The following is a 19,960-nucleotide window of genomic DNA, read 5'->3' as shown; positions in this document are numbered from 1 at the left end:
GCACAAACAGGTAGGCTACATAAATGAATCTATCCTCTTATTTTTCCTTTGGCCAGGGTCCACCTACCCAGAGTTCTAGTTGCAAAGTGAGCTTGGCATATAATTTGGTTGCCTAATGGAATGGAGGTGAATGACAAGTGGTCCCACTGTATAATAATCATGTACAAGATGGATGAAGGAGAGAGCTTAGTTTCAAGAATTTCTTGCATTATTGGTCCCTTGGGTAATACATCTTAATTCCTTTCAATGCATTTTGTGCCACCATCATCCTGCACATTTTACTTCTTGTAAAATGCACCAAGGTGCAAGATCCAGAATGAAATTTCCCCTTGATGTTTCCTAATAAAATGACAACTGACAAGATGCATTTTTAGCAATGAATACAGTCCTTCAAGGATGCATTGTGTCAAAATACTGGGTGATAAGATGGAATTTAGGAGAGTTCTTGAAGATGTATAATATCATATCAGTTTTGCTTTTGTTGAAGATAAATGTTCTAATACCACAACAAAACAGCCATTATTATTCACATTACAGGTAAGATTCAAGGCTGAGAAACTAGAAAATAATTCAGCATATATAGTATATATAGTATCCAGGGTACTCAGATGAAATAGAGTGATAGTGCGGCGACAACCACAGGAAGGAGATACAAGAGGAACATCAACAAAAAGAGCTACAATTTCACATGGCATGTTGAAAATAACTACAACAGTGATATAACACTCATTTCCATAACATGGAGTTCATTTCACTTAACATCATCTTATGTGTTCATCAGGGCATAGCTACTGGGCTCTTGTGATCCTCTGCCGTGATGACTAGCCTACACCTGTACTAATTATTCCCTATAAAGGAGACCATAGAGTCCGTGTTTCTTTGGGTCTGGCTCACTTCACTTAGTATAAACTGGCATTAGAACCAGGGAAGGAAAAGGGAATATCAAAATTGAGAGACAAAGGATAAAAAGACAAATGACTCTAAAAGCAATACTTACAAAATCATTTGGTGTAAAGCAACTGAACAACTCATGGAGTAGAGGAAAAGGGGGAGGGAGGAGAGGGGAAATGAAGGAAGAGATAACAAATTGTACAAGAAATTTGCCCAGTGCCTTATGTATGAAACTGTAACACCTCTGTACATCACTTTGACAATAAATAATTATTTTTTTAAAAAGAAGAGGAAAAAAAGAATTCAGTAAAGATGAAATTGCTGATTTTATTACTGATTTAATATATACTGATTTAAAATTACTTATTTTAATATTCCATAAGTAATGTTTGATACATAAATTAATTTGTTCATTCAATAAATTCTATGCCATTTTATTTACTGGAGATAGAGCAGTGAGCTTGACAAATTTCCACCCTTCTGAATCTTGTTTTCTTGTGAAGAGAGAGAAATACATGTAATCTGTTAAGGAAGTTTGGAAGTTACACAGACTATATCTTGTTTTCTTTCTTTTCCTAAGAATGAATATCACTGTAGAGATATTTTTACACACATTCCTAACAAAACAAACAAGGTCTGTTTGAGAAACAAGGTTCTAATTTATCTACAATTAGATAAACTGGGGCTGTGTCTCCAAATTGGTTCTATCTCTTGAAAGGAATTTGTGTGCCTGTGTGTGTGTGTGTGTGTGTGTGTGTGTGTGTGTGTGTGTGTTAGTACATAAGCCTCATGTTTGCTAAGCTATTCCTTTGGCCTATTTTGCATTGGTTATTTTCTGGTAAAAGTCTGCAAGATTTTCCAGAAATATGTGCCCAAACTGACTTTTAGTTCCTCCTTTGTATCTACAAGTATGCATACAAATATATTGACATGGATCAATCAAGTATCCATATAATGAGAAATACTGAGTATAACTGAGTAACAAGGTCCAAATAGCCCACTTCTAGGTTATTATCTAAGAGAAGGGAAACATACATTCATATGAAAATTTGTACACACATATCCTTAACGATATTATTCACCATAGTCCAAGGTGGAAACAAACTATTTTTTTTTTTTTTTTTTTTTTTTGGCCAGTCCTGGGCCTTGGACTCAGGGCCTGAGCACTGTCCCTGGCTTCTTCCCGCTCAAGGCTAGCACTCTGCCACTTGAGCCACAGCGCCGCTTCTGGCTGTTTTCTGTATATGTGGTGCTGGGGAATCGAACCTAGGGCCTCGTGTATCCGAGGCAGGCACTCTTGCCACTAGGCTATATCCCCAGCCCGGAAACAAACTGTTTTGTTTGTCCATTGAGAGCCAAAACATTTTGGGCTGGGAATGTGGCTGAGTGGTAGAGTGCTTGCCTAGCATGCATGAAGCCCTGGATTCCATTCATCAGTACCATATATACAGAAAAAGCTGGAAGTGGTGCTGTGGCTCAGTGGTAGAGTGCTAGCTTTGAGCAAAAAGAAGCCAGGGACAGTGCTAGACCCTGAATCCCAAGCCCCAGGACTGGCCAAAAAAAAAAGGAAAAGAAAAGAAAACCAATTTTTTAAAATGTGATAGATTCTTAAATTGGAATATGTTTCAATCACAGAATGGAATAAAATGCTATAGGTGACCCTTGGAAATGTGACGCTAAATTCTAAGAAACCAGACACAAAAAAAATCATACATTGTATCATTTAATTTATGTAGAGTGATCCAAAAAGGCAGATCCAGAATATACAGAAGTTAGATTAGGGATTGCTAGGAGATAGGAGAGGGGAAAGTGTGAAGTGATTATTACTAAGTACAGCATTTCCTTTTTAGATGATTACAAATAGTTTGGAATTAAGAAATGGTAATAATTACTCAAGTCTGTGAATACACTAAAAGCTACTACATTTCACATCTCAAGAAGGTGAATTTGACAATATTAAAACTATATCTCAATAAAAATGGAAAAAATAAAAGTAGACAAACCACTAGTGTTATGCCCAAGTCGCGAGAAGACCAGCAAGAAGACCACCAAGAGCCAGATGTTCCGAAATGCAAAAGCAAAGCTTTATTCAGGCGAGCTGCAGGCCGGGCCTCATCCTACACTCCAACACAGCGGAGGTTAGGAGGAAGGCCCTGAGCTGAGATTTCACAGAGCTTATAAAGGCAAAAAACCAAGTTACAGCAATCAGGTTTTCAAGCAAGTTTAGGATACGGGTACAAATCTGATTGGCTCAGGGCTCGAGGCATTCCTGGGTGGTTAGAATTAAGCATTCCCAGGCGGTTAGAGTTAAGCATGGAGTTCCTGACCTGCTGGACCCTAATACGTTTGTCCTGCTAGCCGGGATAATTGGTGGCCTGGGTTACTCAAAGTTTAACGGGGGCTGCCTGAAAATGGGGTTTACTTTAACTCTTCATTCCCCGCTTCTGATAGGTAACTTGAGAACCAATCATGGTTCTCCTTGCTTATTAGTTTGATTCTGACTGAGAATCAGTAGGGACAGGTTTTGTGCGCTTTACTCAGTTGGTAGTGGGTGTGGCTCAGGAGGAGGTCCAGTCTTATAAAGGGCCTTTAGCTTGCGCCAGATCTCTTGGTGGACTTGCTATAGGGCTCTGAGGGGGCGATAAAAGCTCATAACAAATGCGATTGCAAGTTAGGAATAACATTTAGATGACATCACACAAGTCTCTTAGCTCTGCAGATGCAGGTACAGATAAACATAGTTTTACACCGAAGCCCCAATTCTGACCCTATTTATATTATAGCCAATTTGATTACATACCAACTTTACTCATATGCTCTAATTTTAAGACATACTGATACCATTTGTTACATATTCAAACTTTCTAGGGATTGTCTTTCTCACTTTTAATATGCCAAAACCTTTTCATCTAAAGGAAACATTTTTGTTTCCCCATTTCCTTTCTAAAGTTTTTCCTTATACAGTTTTATAATCTGTACCTTATAAAATTTAACATATTCCCACTAACACCATCTACTACTTCCTCATGCCATCAGCGACTTACTGTAACATTCTGTGACAATTTACTTTTTAAAATCCCTTTCTTATCCAGAGGAAACCATTTTGTTTTCTCTATCCCTTTCTCCAAGACTTTCTATACTACTTTTCCTCTTTACATTTCCTGGGGCTTCTTTGCTGCTAGAGTTTTAAACTGTCTACATTTTCTTTTCCTCTGGTTTGTAGAATCCGGTTTATCTCAACTACATCAAGGCAATTTACTGTGACTCCACCCACAGCTGTTGGGGAAAACAAAGATGGGGCAAGGGTCAGTCCAATGGGCCTGCTGCTCCTAAGAAGCCAGACCAGAGCCAACTATCATGAGTTCCAGTTTCCAGTGCCCGTAAGTGCCTAAGGTTGGCCAGTGGCATCTGTAAGATCCACCCACAGGAGGGCTCCATGAAGATGCCCCCAGCAGTTTAAATCTCTGTCCAGTTACCTTGGTACCTGGCACACCTGATGGCAGTTACCTCCCTCTCTTCTCTGAGGTCACACCCTAATCCATCTGGACACATTTTAATACTCTTGGACACACCTCCCACCCCAGACATTGCCTGGAAGTGACTCTCCAGTCATACATGCTTTGAATTTAGCAGCAGGTCAGTCTGCTTGAAAATTTCTTACAATATCCAATTTTCTTAATAGAGCTAGTTAACTCCAGTCAACTCAAGAATGTCCCCCCAAAATTTTAGTTTTAGCAGATCCAAAGCACTTTCCAGCAGAAATCAGCTGAGTGTGATACAGTCCCATCTGAAGAGTAGATTCTTCCAGATGACTGTCAGACTGTCCTTGATCCTCACTCAAATGGAATGGGCAGGGGCCATGGTGGTGTCAGGCAGCAGTGGCTCCCAGTAGTTCCTGTAGAATGTCACACCTTCTGCTGGGTTACCTGCAACGTTCTCCATAGACTGGTTAGAGAAGCCTAACCTAAGTTAAACTAAAGCCTAACTTTAGTCAAATTTCCTAGTATTTTCCTTATTCCTTCTTAAGCACACTAGCTTTTGTAGGCTGGCACATCACTGAAAGTCAAGACAGCTTTAGACAATCAATGGCCCTTGGGTCATTTTGCCAGGGCAATAAGTTTAAATCAGATATTTCCAATAAGGCTAGGATTTTTTTCTTAAGCAAACATAGAAGGCTTGGCCTGTAACCATTTCTCACAAGTACAGTCTCTGTATACTGTTACCTCTGTTTTCCATGCCTCTAGTTTGTCCTGCCTCATCTTCCCAAAGACAACTCTGGTCCCTTGGTTCTAAAGGGGGGGGGGGGCGGCTGATGGGTGAAGATTATCCATCTTCTGTAACTTTTTCAGGCTGACTCAGGGACCTTACCTAGCCAGGAACCTATAACCTTAGTCTGCTTTACCAAGGGGCTGCAAGATCAGATGACTATTAGGAGCTTTCCTCCAAACTGGAAATTACATTCAACATTTAACTTAACTATACAGACTTCTTTTTGGGCCACCATAGTGTAGCCTTTTAACATTTTAGTTTGTAAAAGCTTTTTCCTGACTGGCTAGGGAACTGATCTCTGATGACTTAAAAAATGCCTACATTACCTTTGCAGGCCTTTAACAGATCTCAATAAGGACACAATCTCAGGTCTACAAGCTTTCTTTCCTGAACAGATGTATCAGCTTAAAATTCTCATTGCCAGTCAGGGCTTTGAGTAGATGTGGGGGGTTGGGATTTTAAACAATCCTCCCATTTGACAAACTTACCCTTACTACCCACTATCACAGATGACTGGAAAGTTCCTGCCCAGTAGATAGACATGGGCAATAAAAGGCATGCTTACGAACTATTCTTCTAGGACCTCCCGGCTCTGATTAACTTTTTAAAGGCCAAACAGGAGTGACTCTAGGATCTGACACCATCTCTGTCATCCAAACAGCGGCTTACTGCCTCTGGATGCTCCATCACTTTTGTCCCAGGAGTGACTTTTCACTGGACTTGGACTCAGGGCCTGAGTGCTGTCCCTCAGCTCTCCAGCTCAAGACTAGCACCCTACCACTTTGAGCCTCAAAGCGATTCACGACTCTGTTCCCAGCACTCTGCTGGCTGATTAGAGATGAAGACTCTCACAGGGACCTTTCTCTGCCCGGGCTGGCTTCGAACTGCAGATTTCAGATCAATGAGTCTTATAAGAGGCCACTTTACTCCAATTAAAATCAACAAGGTGGTCCACACAGAAGTAGTTTTTAAGCATGCTCTTACCTGGAACATATTAAGGGGCAATATTGCACCTTGATAAACTTGTCACCTGTCCTTCTCTGTGGGCCTGCTGGAAACTGTTACCAAAAATCTACAAAGAAACTGGAATGGCAATTAAACATTTTGGTAGCCATAATTCTCCTTTTCTCACTTTGCAATAATCATTTAGGACAATTTTACTTCCAAGTTTCTTATCTAGAAATGTATTCTTGATTTCCAAAGCCTTTTTACTAACCTCTGCCTTAACACTAACACTTTAGCTTTTATCTGCATTAGAAAAACTCTGAAGCTTACAAGTGAAAGACTAGGATGACTCCATCTTGAAACTGCAATCATCTTGTTTGTGTTAAGCTAAGAATAAACCAACCGGCCATAAAAACCCATTTCCTGGATGGCCCAACCGGTTCGGGAACATTCCAAATACGTTGACCACCCTGGAATGTCGTCAGACCAATTTTTAGAGAACCCCTAGCCCCGAGTCAATCAGATTTGTCCTCACACCCCAACCCTGCACCTGGCTCATGTCAATTAGATTTGTCCTCACATCCCAATCCTGCCTGCACCTGGTTTATGCAACTCTGTGATTTTTTTCCTTTAAATACTCATGTAAAGCTCTGCTCGTGGCCTTTCTCCTAACCTCCGCTGTGTCGGTGGGTAGGATGAGGCCCGAGTTGCAGCCCGCCTGAATAAAGCCTTGCTTTTGCATTTCGGAACGTCTGGCTCTCGGTGGTCTTCTTGGCGGTCTCCTCGTGACATGGGCATAACACAGGCATTCTGAAACCAGGTGCTGCCCTTTGCCTCTAGGCTGCTTGTTTTAAAAGAGCCTCTGTTTTTTTTTCCTTCAGTCCCAGTTACCGCATGACATGAAGACATTTGAACTCAAATGACAATTTTTCCTTAATGCAAGAATTACAATTACAAAATTAGAAATACTTATCCATTTAGCTTTCCAATAAATTAGTGAGAAACATTAGCCCATTTTGCCATTTCTTCCTACATAAAGAGAGTTAATGAGAGTTTACTTCTATTCCCATTAGTTTAATATATATCCTTTAAAATCCAAATTACAAAAATAGCACAGGAATCGAATCACATCAGATAAATAAACTTTTTAACCATTTAAAAAACTTCTCCAATTCTTACTACCTCTCAAGGGTCAGATTTAGAAATTCTAGTCAAATCATTCATTTTTATCACCAGGTTTCCAAAGTTTACCTGAAAACAAAAGAGACAAAAGAAAGGCCTCCATTGGCCTTTCCTACGGAACAGCCTATCTCCATCCTAATCCTCAGAGCTTGATGAACTGTCTTGATGTTTGTCCTCTTCCACCATGAATGGACTCCCCCTTATGGCTGTCCCACCACGTGGATTCCCTCCAGGGCCTGTGCCACCACGTGGGCTGGCTAAGCTGCACCTTTGCCAGATCACCCCTCACTCCTGTGGATAGGCACACAGGCCTGTCCTAGGTTTTTCCTGTCCTTTCCTATTGGTCTTTTACTGAGAAACCCAAGCATTTTTTTTTAAACAGTGATAAACCTTTATATCCAAATTTCTGACACTTAGCTCTGATTTTTTAATTAAACATTTTTTTAACTATAGTTCCTCTTTAAAACAATGCAATAATCCTTTAAAGCATTTGGTAATGCCCAAACTTGATGACCATTTGAATTTAAACTTAAACTCACTCAATTTTACATCATACTAACAGTCTTGAACATGTTCACACTCACATGTGCACACACACATACATATTCAAAAGATCTTAAAGCGTGCAAAATAAACATCGGCCGCAAATTTTCCAGTGGCAAGAGATATTTTTTGCCAATCTTACTCCTGCAACACGCAAATTTTAAGACAAAACTTTTAACAAATGATTTGAGCATTCTCCAGCCTCATTTTCCAGCGCTTGATAGTCTTAGTAAAACATTTTAGCACACCAAATAATTTTATGCATAAGAAGGCTGGGTGGGGGGTCCTCCAGAGTTCTTTTTGCGGACACTCACACTGATTGTGAGCTGTTGCCTATACATCTTTATAATGAGCTAAACATAAATCCAGGGGGGTAAGGGAGTCAGTCCCATTTTGTCTGTCACAGTCAGGAGATACAGAATACAGAGAAGAACAGTCCAGACCAGTTCTGTACCAATACAGGCAATTTTTCCTTTTCTGCAACACAATCTTTTCTAGTTTCCAAGTGGATTTACTTTTATTTTCTTTCCCAATTCACCACCAAACCTAGTCTCCTCAGTACTCAATCTTGTATTAGGCCCTTTTGCTTTCAATTTCACCTTCTCTTTTACATCAAAGTCCAATTAACCACATCATTCAGACAACTCAGAGCATTTGACATAAACCAAGACAAACATACAAAAGTGGCAAAAGTCCTCAGAGTCCTCCTCTTGTAGAGTTAACTGGGGTGGGGAGTGCTTCCTCCCTGGAGGACAGGTGGGTACAATTTCTTCTCTTCCTTCTTGGTTTCTTTCTTGTCTGGATGGCCCGAACAAGGGGTGTAGATTAGACATTGCAAAGTCGCGATCTTACCTATGTCAAAGCTCCCCTTAGGTGACCAGTTAGCTCCCTCAAAGGTGGGCCATTCTGACTTGCACAAGGTGATCCACTTTTCCTTCTTAATGGCCACACCTTGGTTCTGAGCTATCTCCTTAACCTCCTTCCAGTGGGCTAGGGTCAAGTCTAGGGGGCTAGATGGTACATTACCCATAGCTTGATCAGATGTTCAGCCCAAAAGGCTACAAAAAAACAGAACAATTATAGCAATACCAAAGGAGGAAAACACACAGGCCTGAGAAAAAGAAAAGCTACGAGTTGAAGATCTCCCAAGTTGGCCCATGACCTCCTGCAAGGGTGCAGAGGAGTGGACCCAAGTTCAAGGCAGGGTTCCAGGGGTCCCCCTTCAAGGGTGGAAAGTCTGGTGTGTCCCCCAGTACCTCCAGGATTGCTGTGCAAGTGTGTCCGCTTCGACAATCCCTTCAAGAAATACAAGTCAGAATGGCTGTCCTCAAGAAGAAGGCAAAACAGACAGACAAATGACAGGACAAGACAAATCAACAGCGCTGTTTTCTTACCTTCGTAGTCTGGGGTTTCGGGGGTCTCTGGGGCTATCCTGGATGAGCCCCCAACTGTTATGCCCAAGTCGCCAGAAGACCACCAAGAAGACCACCGAGAGCCAGACGTTCCAAAATGCAAAAGCAAGGCTTTATTCAGGCGAGCTGCAGGTCCGGCGTTGTCCTCCACTCCGACATGGTGGAGGTTAGGAGGAAGGCCCTGAGCTGAGATTTCACAGAGCTTATAAAGGCAAAAAACCAAGTTACAGCAATCAGGTGTTCAAGCAAGGTTAGGATATGGGTACAAATCTGATTGGCTCAGGGCTCGAGGCATTCTGGGGTGGTTAGAATTAAGCATTCCCAGGCGGTTAGAGTTAAGCATGGAGTTTCCTGACCTACTGGGCCCTAATACGTTTGTCCTGCTAGCCGGGATAATTGGTGGCCTGGGTTACTCAAAGTTTAAACAGACAATGAAACAGGGGCTGCCTGAAAATGGGGTTTACTTTAACTCTTTATTACATGATTTAGCTGCTGGCTTCAAAGACAGGTCGCTTCCTGTAGTTTTCAAGGACTATAAAGTTCCCATATCATTTAACAGTTTTTTCTTTATTGTCAAAGTGTGATATAGAGGGGTTACAGATTCATATGAAAGGCAGTGAGTACATTTCTTATTCTACTTGTTACCTCCTCCCTCATTTCCCCCCACCCCTTCCCCTTCCACTCTCCCTCGGAGAGTTTTGTAGTTGGTTTACACCAAATGGTTTTGTAGGTGTTGCTTTTTGAATTGTTTGTCTTTTTGTTCTTTGTCTCTCAATTTTGGTGTTCACTCTCCCTTCCCCATTTCTAATACCCATAAAAACGGTATCCAGGGTATTTGGATGTGATACAGTGGTGGCGAGGGTTCAGCCCTCAGGAAGGGAGTACAAGAGAAACAAAACTAAACAAACCAATCAGTCAACCAACCAGACAAGGAAAAAGAGAAAAAAAAAAGTAGTACAAGTTCACATAGCATGTTGAGAATAATTACAACAGTGGTGAAACTCTTGTTTCCATAATGTGGAGTTCATTTCACTTGGCATCTTCTTGTATGGTCATATGGGTATAGCTACTGGGGTATTTTGGTCTTCTGTCCTGACTAGCCTATTCATGTACTAGCTCTTCCCTATGAGGGACACCATAGGGAAGCGAGGCTGAAATCAGAAAATCAACACCTTTTGCAGTAGCCTCAAAAAACATAAATCACCTAGGAATAACCTTAAGCAAAGAAGTGAAATAACTCTATGATGAGAACATTAGAAACCTAAAAAAAGGAAATTAAGGCAGAACTAAGGAAATGGAAAAACCTCCCATGCTCCTGGATTGAGAGGATTAATATCGTGAAAATGTCAATATTACTAAAAGCTATCTAGAAATTCAGTGCAATACTGATCAGTATCCGAACATCATTCTTCAATGAAATAGAGAAAGTAATTCAGAAATTCATATGGAACAATAAAAAAGCACAAATAGCAAAAACAATCCTAAGTAGAAAGAATAGTGCAGGAGGAATAGCAATACCAAACTTTAAATTGTACTGCAAAGCTATAGTAATAAAAAGTGCTTGGTACTGGCATAAGAACAGGCCTGAGGACCAGTAGAATAGAACTGAAGACCCAGAAATGAAACCACAGGCTTACAGCTACCTAATCTTTTACAAAGAAGCTAAAAATATAGGTTGAAACAAAGACAGACTCTTCAACAAATGGTACTGGCAAAACTGGGTCAACACCTGTAACAAACTAAAACTAGACCCCTATTTATCCCCCTGCAACAAAATCAACTCCAAATGGATCAAAGGCCTGGAAATAAAATCAGACACCCTGAAAACTCTACAAGAAGAAATAGGAATGAAGCACAAAACAAAGATACTAGAATATTATTCTGTAATTCTAATATTTACTAACTGTCATTTATTTACTATATAAAGACTGTCACATCTCAATTTAAAAAATGGCAGCACTCTATTTCTCAAAATTCATCATTCCACATATGAATAAATACAGCAAGAGGATGATATTCTAGAGAGGGGCTGTAGTTGTGTATTGATGGCTTGATATTAATGAAAAAAAGCATAAAATAATTTCAGAGTACAATATAAAAGTAAAAAATAATAAACAAACAAACAAAAAACAATCTCCAGATGGCATGTGAACTTTATCATTAGAGTGTGAACTGAAAAGTTATCACTGATTCTGGAAAAAAATCAAATATTTAGAAAATAACTTCAAAAAGAAGAAATACTGATTTGATTTTTTATATTCAAGATCTTTCCACTTCTTCAGCATTATATTCTTTTTTTAATGTTCAAGAGAATTCAAAATGTCATGGATGATCAGGGCCGTTGAGAATTATGCAGGCCCCAGACAGAGAGGATAATTTAACAGACTGTATTACTCTTACATTTAGCACATACGATCAACATTTCAACCTCTAGGCTATTTCACTATTTGTAATTAAATTGAAAGCACCTGTGTCTGGTAATTTACTGAAAAAGCTACAGAATTTCTTTTATTAAAAAAAACAAACAAATTTGAAGTTCATTTCCCATTATAAGGCAATACTGAAAGCTTGCTAAAAATACCAAACCAATACATTGTGAATGGTACTGTGAAGAATATGCAAAAGAGGAAAGGCCAGGGAGAGACATTTTTTTGTCTGACAGTGTCTCCCAAGCATTGGTTCTTCAGGTTTTTATAAATTGTGAAAAGGAAACACACACACACATTTCATCATTCTCCGTAGTATGCATGGAAAGGAAATGTGTTTGAGCGTGGATAAGGAAGAACTTGGGTAATAAAGAATTAGCTGGCTGGTGAAATAGTGCAATATATGAGAGGTATAATCCTATTTTATTAGCACAACCTTGGGAGCTAACTAAAGATAGAGTTTATCTTTTTAGAAAGGATTACCTTATAGGTTCATAAAAGAATATTTACAAGAAGCAAAATAGGTCTTTTACAACTTTACCCTTTATCTTTAATTTGTATAATTTTTGTACTATATAACTATGTGTAAATGTTTCAGATCTTCATTATGAAAAATCCCAATAAATATTTCATTCATTTACATACTTAACTCTTTGTTATAAAATGCCAACTTTTCAAAAATCCTTGAAATGGATGATTCCCACTCCCCAGTAGAAATAGGCCAACAATCTTAAATCATTGCCAGATTTAGTGAACTAAATAGTAATTATTTGGAAAAGAAATGAATGACTTCATACTTTTGTGAAACAAATATTCTGGTAAAGCCTTCTGTACAAGTGTTGGTGTTTTCATTGCTACATCTTGGGGTTTTCCTTTTGGAAAGCAACCCATGTTGGGCATTTTTTTTTATATCATCAACAATGACATCTTTTGCCAAGTGCATGCCTGCCTTCATTTTTTAATGTATGGTAGTGAAGAACAAAACTGGGTAGATTTTGCATGAGCTGGTTGAGAAAGGTAAGAAGAAAATAGACGTTGGAAGTCTAGTTTTAGGTTTCTGACAGATAAAATAGACTAAAATTTCTCATACCTTGAAAACTGAAGCTTCCCATTTCCTTCACCCCATTGTGAAGATTTTGACTGGGACCATTAGTTTTCAGCTGTTGTCAAACTAACCAATGTATCATATGCTTTAAGATGCAAGATTCTTAATTAAACTTTATAAAGATAGAGACTCATCTATTGTTTCTTTGTATTCCAGGAAAGGTGATAGTAGTTTTATTTGATACTGATAAATATGGATTTTTTTAGTTATTTTTTTATTATATTTTCCAATGGAGTAGTACAGGACCGTGGTTTGTCCTTTTTATGAATGAATACAAATTATAAAGAAATAAATGGCTTACTGTTAACCAAAAAAAAAAAAAAAAAAAAAGAAAGAAAGAAATAGGAGAAATTCTAGGACTCCCTGGCACTGGAAGAAACTTCCTCGACAAAGACTCAAAATCCAACAAATCAGAGAAAGGCTGGACAAGTGAGACTCTATCAAACTGCAGAGCTTCTGTAGGTCAAAGGAGATAGCTTCCAAGATAACTAGAAAGACCACAGATAGGGAAGAGATCTTTACTAGAGCCATATAAAGGACAAAGGCCTGATATCTAAAATATAAACAGAACTCAAAAAGTTAAATTCCTCCAAAACAATCAAAGAACCAACAGCCCTCTCAACAAATGGGCTGAAGACCTAAAAAGAGACTTCTCTGAAGAGAAAATGAGAATGGCCAAGAGTCACATGAAAAAGTGCTCTACATCATTGGTAATAAAACAAATGCAAATCAAAACAATATTGAGATTCCACTCACCCCAGTAAGAATGTCCATTACCAGGAAATCCAATAATAACAAATGCTGTAGAGGATGTAGCCAAAAGGGAACTCTACTACACTGGTGGGAATGCAAACTTGTTCAACCCCTATGGAAAGCAGTGTGGAGGTTCCTAAGAAGGGACCTAGAGCTCCCCTATGACCCAGCAGCCCCACTTTTGGGCATCTACCCAAATGACTGCAAGCAAGACCACACTAAAGCCACCAGCATAACTATGTTCATCGCAGCACAACTCGTCATTGCTAAAACATGGAACCAAACAAGATGCCCCTCAGCAGACAGTGGATCAGGAAAATGTGGTACATATACACAATGGAATTCTCTGCCTCCATCAGAAGGAATGACACTGCCCCATTCATAAGGAAATGGAAGGACTTGGAAAAAAATCATACTAAGTGAAGTGACCCAGACCCCAAAAACCATAAACCCTATGGTGTTCCTCATTTAACAGCGTCTTAAAGAGGCTCTGTTTTATTGTATCAGTCCATGGTAGATTAAAAAGTGCAGTTTGGGGCTGGGGATATAGCCTAGTGGCAAGAGTGCCTGCCTCGGATACACGAGGCCTAGGTTCGATTCCCCAGCACCACATATACAGAAAACGGCCTGAAGCGGCGCTGTGGCTCAAGTGGCAGAGTGCTAGCCTTGAGCGGGAAGAAGCCAGGGACAGTGCTCAGGCCCTGAGTCCAAGGCCCAGGACTGGCCAAAAAAAAAAAAAAAAAAGTGCAGTAAATCCCTTGTGATTTCTTTCTTTTTTTTTCTTCAAATTTTTATTATCAAACTGATGTACAGAGAGGTTACAGTTTCATATGTTAGGCATTGGATACATTTCTTGTACTGTTTGTTACCTTGTCACTCATACCCCCCTCTCTCTCCCCCTTACCCTTTCCCCCCCTGAGGTGTTCAGTTCACTTACACCAAACAGTTTTGCAAGTATTGCTATTGTAGTTGTTTGTCTTTTTTTACCCTGTGTCTCTCAATTTTGGTATTCCCTTTCAATTTCCTAGTTCCAATACCAGTATACACGGTTTCCAATATACTCAGATAAGATTACAGAGATAGTGTAGGTACAACCACAGGAAGGTGATACAAGAACATCATCAATAGTAGAAGCTACAGATACACATGGGACGTTAAAAGTAGTTACAACTGTGATATAACAATTGTCTCCATAACATGGAGTTCATTTCACTTAGCATCATCTTAGGTGTTCATAAGGGTATAGCTATTGGGCCTTGAGATGCTCTGCTATGAGTTGCCTAACCCTGTACTAATTATTCCTAATAAGGGAGACCATAGAGTCCATGTTTCTTTGGGTCTGGCTCACTTCACTTAGTATAATGTTTTCCAAGTATGGTTTATCTTCCCCTCCATGAATGTGGAATGGCCTATGACTTGCTTTGGTCAACAAAATGCAGTAAAAAGCAGTGCATGAGAAACAAACCTAGGACTTGAGAGAAAGAGTAGCTTCTAACTTTGCTTTCTTGGATGCTACAGCCATGTGACCATGCTTGAGAAAGAGAGACCTTGGGAGAAAGTGTTCAGCTCTAGCCATCACTAGGCCTCATCTGAAAGCTGCAAAGCATGAACGCACTCATTGGAGAAAAGCATTCCACACAAAGCCTAATACAAATTACCTATCTGTGGAATTCAAGTATAAGATTGTTTCAAGTCTTGTTACATAGCCAGACGCTCTTGAATACAATACATACAATTTCCTAGTGAGATGTCACTGATGACTACATTAAAAAGAAGAAAAACTAAAATATCTCATAGCATCTGTCCAGACTTTTCTTTATATTTCCCTTTTCCATCGTTTTATTATTTTTTTAACAAAAAGACCTTTCTTGAGAATTAATAAAAAGGCTGGCCTCCAAGAGACCGTAACAATCTTTAAGAGACTTTATGGTGTAGATCCAAATGTGCACCTGTTCTTATGCCAGATAGAAAGATTTTGACTGAGGGGGCTGGGAATATAGCCTAGTGGCAAGAGTGCTTGCCTCGTATACATGAAGCCCTGGATTTGATTCCTCAGCATCACATATATAGAAAAATCCAGAAGTGGCACTGTGGCTCAAGTGGCAGAGTGCTAGCCTTGAGCAAAATGAAGCCAGGGACAGTTCTCAGGCCCTGAGTTCAAGACCCAGGACTGGCAAAAAAAAAAAAGAAAGATCTTGACTTAAAGGTCTGAAGTCAACCAAACCACTGCTATTCTGTTTCCAGTTTCCTAGGATACTATTAGAAAGCCTGGCATCTTCAAGATACCAGAAAAGTGAGTTCTGAGTTTATTATCTGTGTTATCTTCACACATTTGCATTTTGACAATGTTCAAATGCAATGTTGATAACTGGCAGGCCATTTTACTTTGGTTTAATCTTAGGGTCTGCAGAGCAGTGCCACTAGCTACTAGATAATCTGCCAGACACACAGTGAGCAAACTATGATTGTAAACTGGGCAATTGATGGTTGGAAGGGGGAAGGAAAAGGTGATGGAGATGATTTTATAAAGTAGTATACATTCATATGTATATGTATGTATGAAAGCAGCACAATCTACCTTAAACTGTTACATAAGGGGAGGAAAGGCATTAAGAAAGAATAGTGTCTGCGTGGTGAATTTGATCCAAGTATAGTTATTCATGTTATCAATATCACAATGAAACCCCGTTGTTACACCTAGTATATACTAATAAGAAATTAAATTTTAAAAAGAGAGCCCTGTTTCCACGAGCTACATATATATTCTGGTGGGGGAGATAAAATTTTAATCAGTAACTTAAAAGGTATGTTAGAAAGTGGATGAAACTATGAGGAAAAGCTGAGAATTGAGCTAGGGAGGGACACTAGGTGAGGTGTTATGATTTTAAATAGAAAATTATAATTCAAGTCCAACCCAGTAAGTGTGGGTGGGTGTCTCTGAATAAAATATTCCTCATCAGAATTACCCAACATCAGGTTGAAATGTGTGCGTATTTATGTAACTAAGATTGATACAGTTTATCATCTCAAGGGAGGCAGATACTACGAGAGTGATGTCTGCAATCTGTATAGTATCCACATTCCAACAAGGAAGAAGAGTTGGGTGGTATATCCTCCTGTCTGTTCTAGAAACCCAGAGACCTTTCAAATGGAGATGTTGCCCAATATGGCTATCATCATAAAGTAGTCACTATTGCTGTTGTGATGTCAATAGACTTTAGAGAGAGAGATAAGGGTAGAATTTGTTTTAAAAGGCAGAGAACTTGAAGCTAAGGCTGGCGATATGTATACAAATAGCAAATGTGAAATAAAGATAACTTTAAAGGTGAAGGGGGAAAACTACTGAAACGTTGTTACTATTACTAAGATAAGGACATCTGTGAGCAGTTTCAGGAATTTCATTTAGGGTATGTGAAATCTGTGATCTTCAGCCAATGTCAGAATAGAGAGGTTGGGCAGCAGGAAAACTGTTCTGTAGGTCAAGACAAAACTCTAGGCTACAGATCTAAAGTTGAGAGTGTTGGCATATGAATAGAAATTAAAGCACTATCTGATTGAATCACGGAAGCCAGAAGAGGAAGGAAATGTTTGGAGGCTGAGCTCTGGTACTGCAATGTGTGGTGGTTTGGAGCTGAGGAAGACTTTGCTGTGTGGAAGACCCATAGTGAAAGAAAAAGACCCAGGGAAGCTGAGGGTTGGGGGAGTGGGATAGTTAGAGGGACAAGCATGTGAAAAAGAAGAGTGGTCAGGGTGTTCAGTGTCCGATCAAGTGAGATGATAATCTAAAACTGGCCATTAAATACAGCAGTATGAAGGTATTCATGGATGCTGGAAAGAGAAGTTTCAGTGGAATGGTGGGACAGATAACCTGTACATATGGACTCAAGAAAAAACACTTCTGAGACTATGGCCTGTAGAGGACAGAAGAGAAATTAGGCAATAGTGAGAGGAAAATGGGTTTAAAATTTTATTTATTTTAATTAAATTTTTTAGCATGCTAATGCTTGAACTCAGGAATTTGTGCTTCCTAGGCAAGTACCCTACTCTGTGACCCATGCAGCTAGAGATTCATGCTTTTATTTTTTGTAGATAAAATCTTAATTTTTGTCTGAGCTCATTTTGAACTTCAATCCTCCTACATTTTTGTCCTGTATTGCTAGGATTACATATGTGAGTGATGACTGCTCACTTGTTCTTTGAGACAGGATCTCGCTAAACAAAAAACAAAAAAAAAACAAAAAAAAAACAAACAAAAAACCCCACAAAACATTGTTTTTGTCAGGTTGGCCTTAAACTGTGATTCTTCTATCTTTGTCTCCCAAGTACCTGGGACTACATGTATGTACTATGTACCTAACAGACAAAAACCTTGAAAGGAGAGAAATTTCTTAAAGTTTATATTCATCAATATTTTGTTTTCAATTAATAATTGGATATGATATATTAATGAGGTATATGTGATGTTTTGATGTATGCTCACCTTGTAGGATGGCTAAGCCAAGATAATGAACAAATTTGGCACTTCTCAGTTGCTTTTTTAATGTGGTGAAAAGATTCAGAATTTATTGGAAGGTAGAGATCAACCAGACACAGTGGCTCAAGTGTATTATTCTAGTTACATGGGAGATGGAAGTTGGAGAATTGCTGTTTGAGATTAGCCCTGGGAAGAAAAGTTGAAGACTCCATCTCACTCAGTGACTGAGTGTGATGGTATGCTCCTATTGCATCAGCTGGGTGCAGAGGTACACACCTCTCATCCCCAGTGACATAGGGAGGCACAAGTGGAATGACTGCAGCCCAAGCCACTTAGTAGGGCATAAAGTGAGAATCTACTTTAAAATAACCACCCCCAAAATTGAAAGGATCTGGAGGCATGGCTTAGATGATAGAGTGTTGGAGACTCTGAGTTCAGTTCTCCATACTAACCTGCTCCTTCCTTCTACACCCGCCCCCCCACACATAAAAGAAAAGAAAGAAGAAAAGAAACATTGATGACAATGATGCAGAACAAAGGAACAGACCAGAACTGCAGAAGGTAGAATGGATGACTAAGAAAGTGTCAATTTTGAGTAGGGTAGGAGAGGTGAGATCCAATGCATACAAAAAGCAGGAGTAGAGGTTGGTACAGGTAGGTCTGCCTCCTCCTGGTGGGGGAGGGGATGGGGATGCAGAAAAAGCTGCAAACACAGTTGCAGATAGGGGAGCAGTTCTCAGACACACAACCAGTGAAGGACAAGTTCTGATTGCTTCTGTTCATTTTTTCTCAGTGAAATTGCATTCAAGGTCATCCCAGACAATGAAGAGGAAAGAAAGGAAGCATCAGCAGTTGATGAAAGGATCAGTGGATGAAATTATATTCTAAAAGTTAGGGGAACTATGGTTGAATAATTGGTAAGTTGTGGATATTAAAGTGAACACACCAAGCAGGATGCTGCTGGCACACTCCTAAGGCTGAGATGTGAAGATTGCGGTTCGAAGCCAGCCTGGGCAGGAAAGTCTGTCATTTTTTTTTCTCCAATTAACCATCAGAAAGCTGGAAATGAAGGAGTGGCTCAAGTAGTAGTGCTAGCCTTGATCAAAAAAATCTCAGGGATGGTGCCCAGACCCCCAGGAAACAGAAAGAGGGTGGAGGAGAGAGAGACTGAGACAGAGAATACAGTAGAACAAGACAACAGTAACTGGTAAATTTGATGCCAGAAGCTGAGCTGTGGCTTGGTTCTGTCATTGTGATCATGCTTGTGAAATCTGATCACATCTCACTGAGGCAGAGATTGGACCATTGACAGGATATTAGATCACCAATGAATATTCTGAGACTCTTCCTAGTAGATATGAAAGTGGTTCTGGAAATTGTCAAAGAATGATGACAGGTATTCCTAAGGCAGAGTTTGAAGAAAAAGTTAAAGAAAATTGGGAAGTGGAAGGTCTGGAAGTGGCAATGAGGACAAAGATTGACAAGTACCTACTGTCAGAGGAAATGAGGGCTTTGGGGAGAAAGAACTGACACTTGAATGGGCAAAATGAAGCTGTGTCATGGGCAGAAGGCAGGCTTGAGACAGGGGAGCAGGTGGAGGGAAAGGTGCAGAGGATACCGCAGCTCTGCAGAGGCTGGGGTGCGAGTTCTCAGGAAGTCACACCCTCCCTAGGTTTCCTAAGAGGCTTAGCTAGGTAGATGGGTCCTGTGGATGACTTGACATCTTAGATCTCCTGTGATTTTTTTGCATAAGCAGGTGTATGGGAACAACAAGAGCTAGCCACAAGGTCTTCCAAGAATTACTTTGTGAACTCATTTTGTGATGTCCTCAAGTGAACAGGAAACAAACTTGCCCACTTGCCTCAGATGTGTTTCCGTGCGACACACACGAAGAAGCCCATTGTGACAAAAACTGTTTAGGTTTGACCCATCGATCAGTTTCTTCAGTCAGATCAGTCTT

Source organism: Perognathus longimembris, chromosome 4 (assembly GCF_023159225.1).
Source record: "Perognathus longimembris pacificus isolate PPM17 chromosome 4, ASM2315922v1, whole genome shotgun sequence".
Classification (NCBI taxonomy): Eukaryota; Metazoa; Chordata; class Mammalia; order Rodentia; family Heteromyidae; genus Perognathus; species Perognathus longimembris.
Note: the sequence above shows the minus strand (reverse complement) of the source record.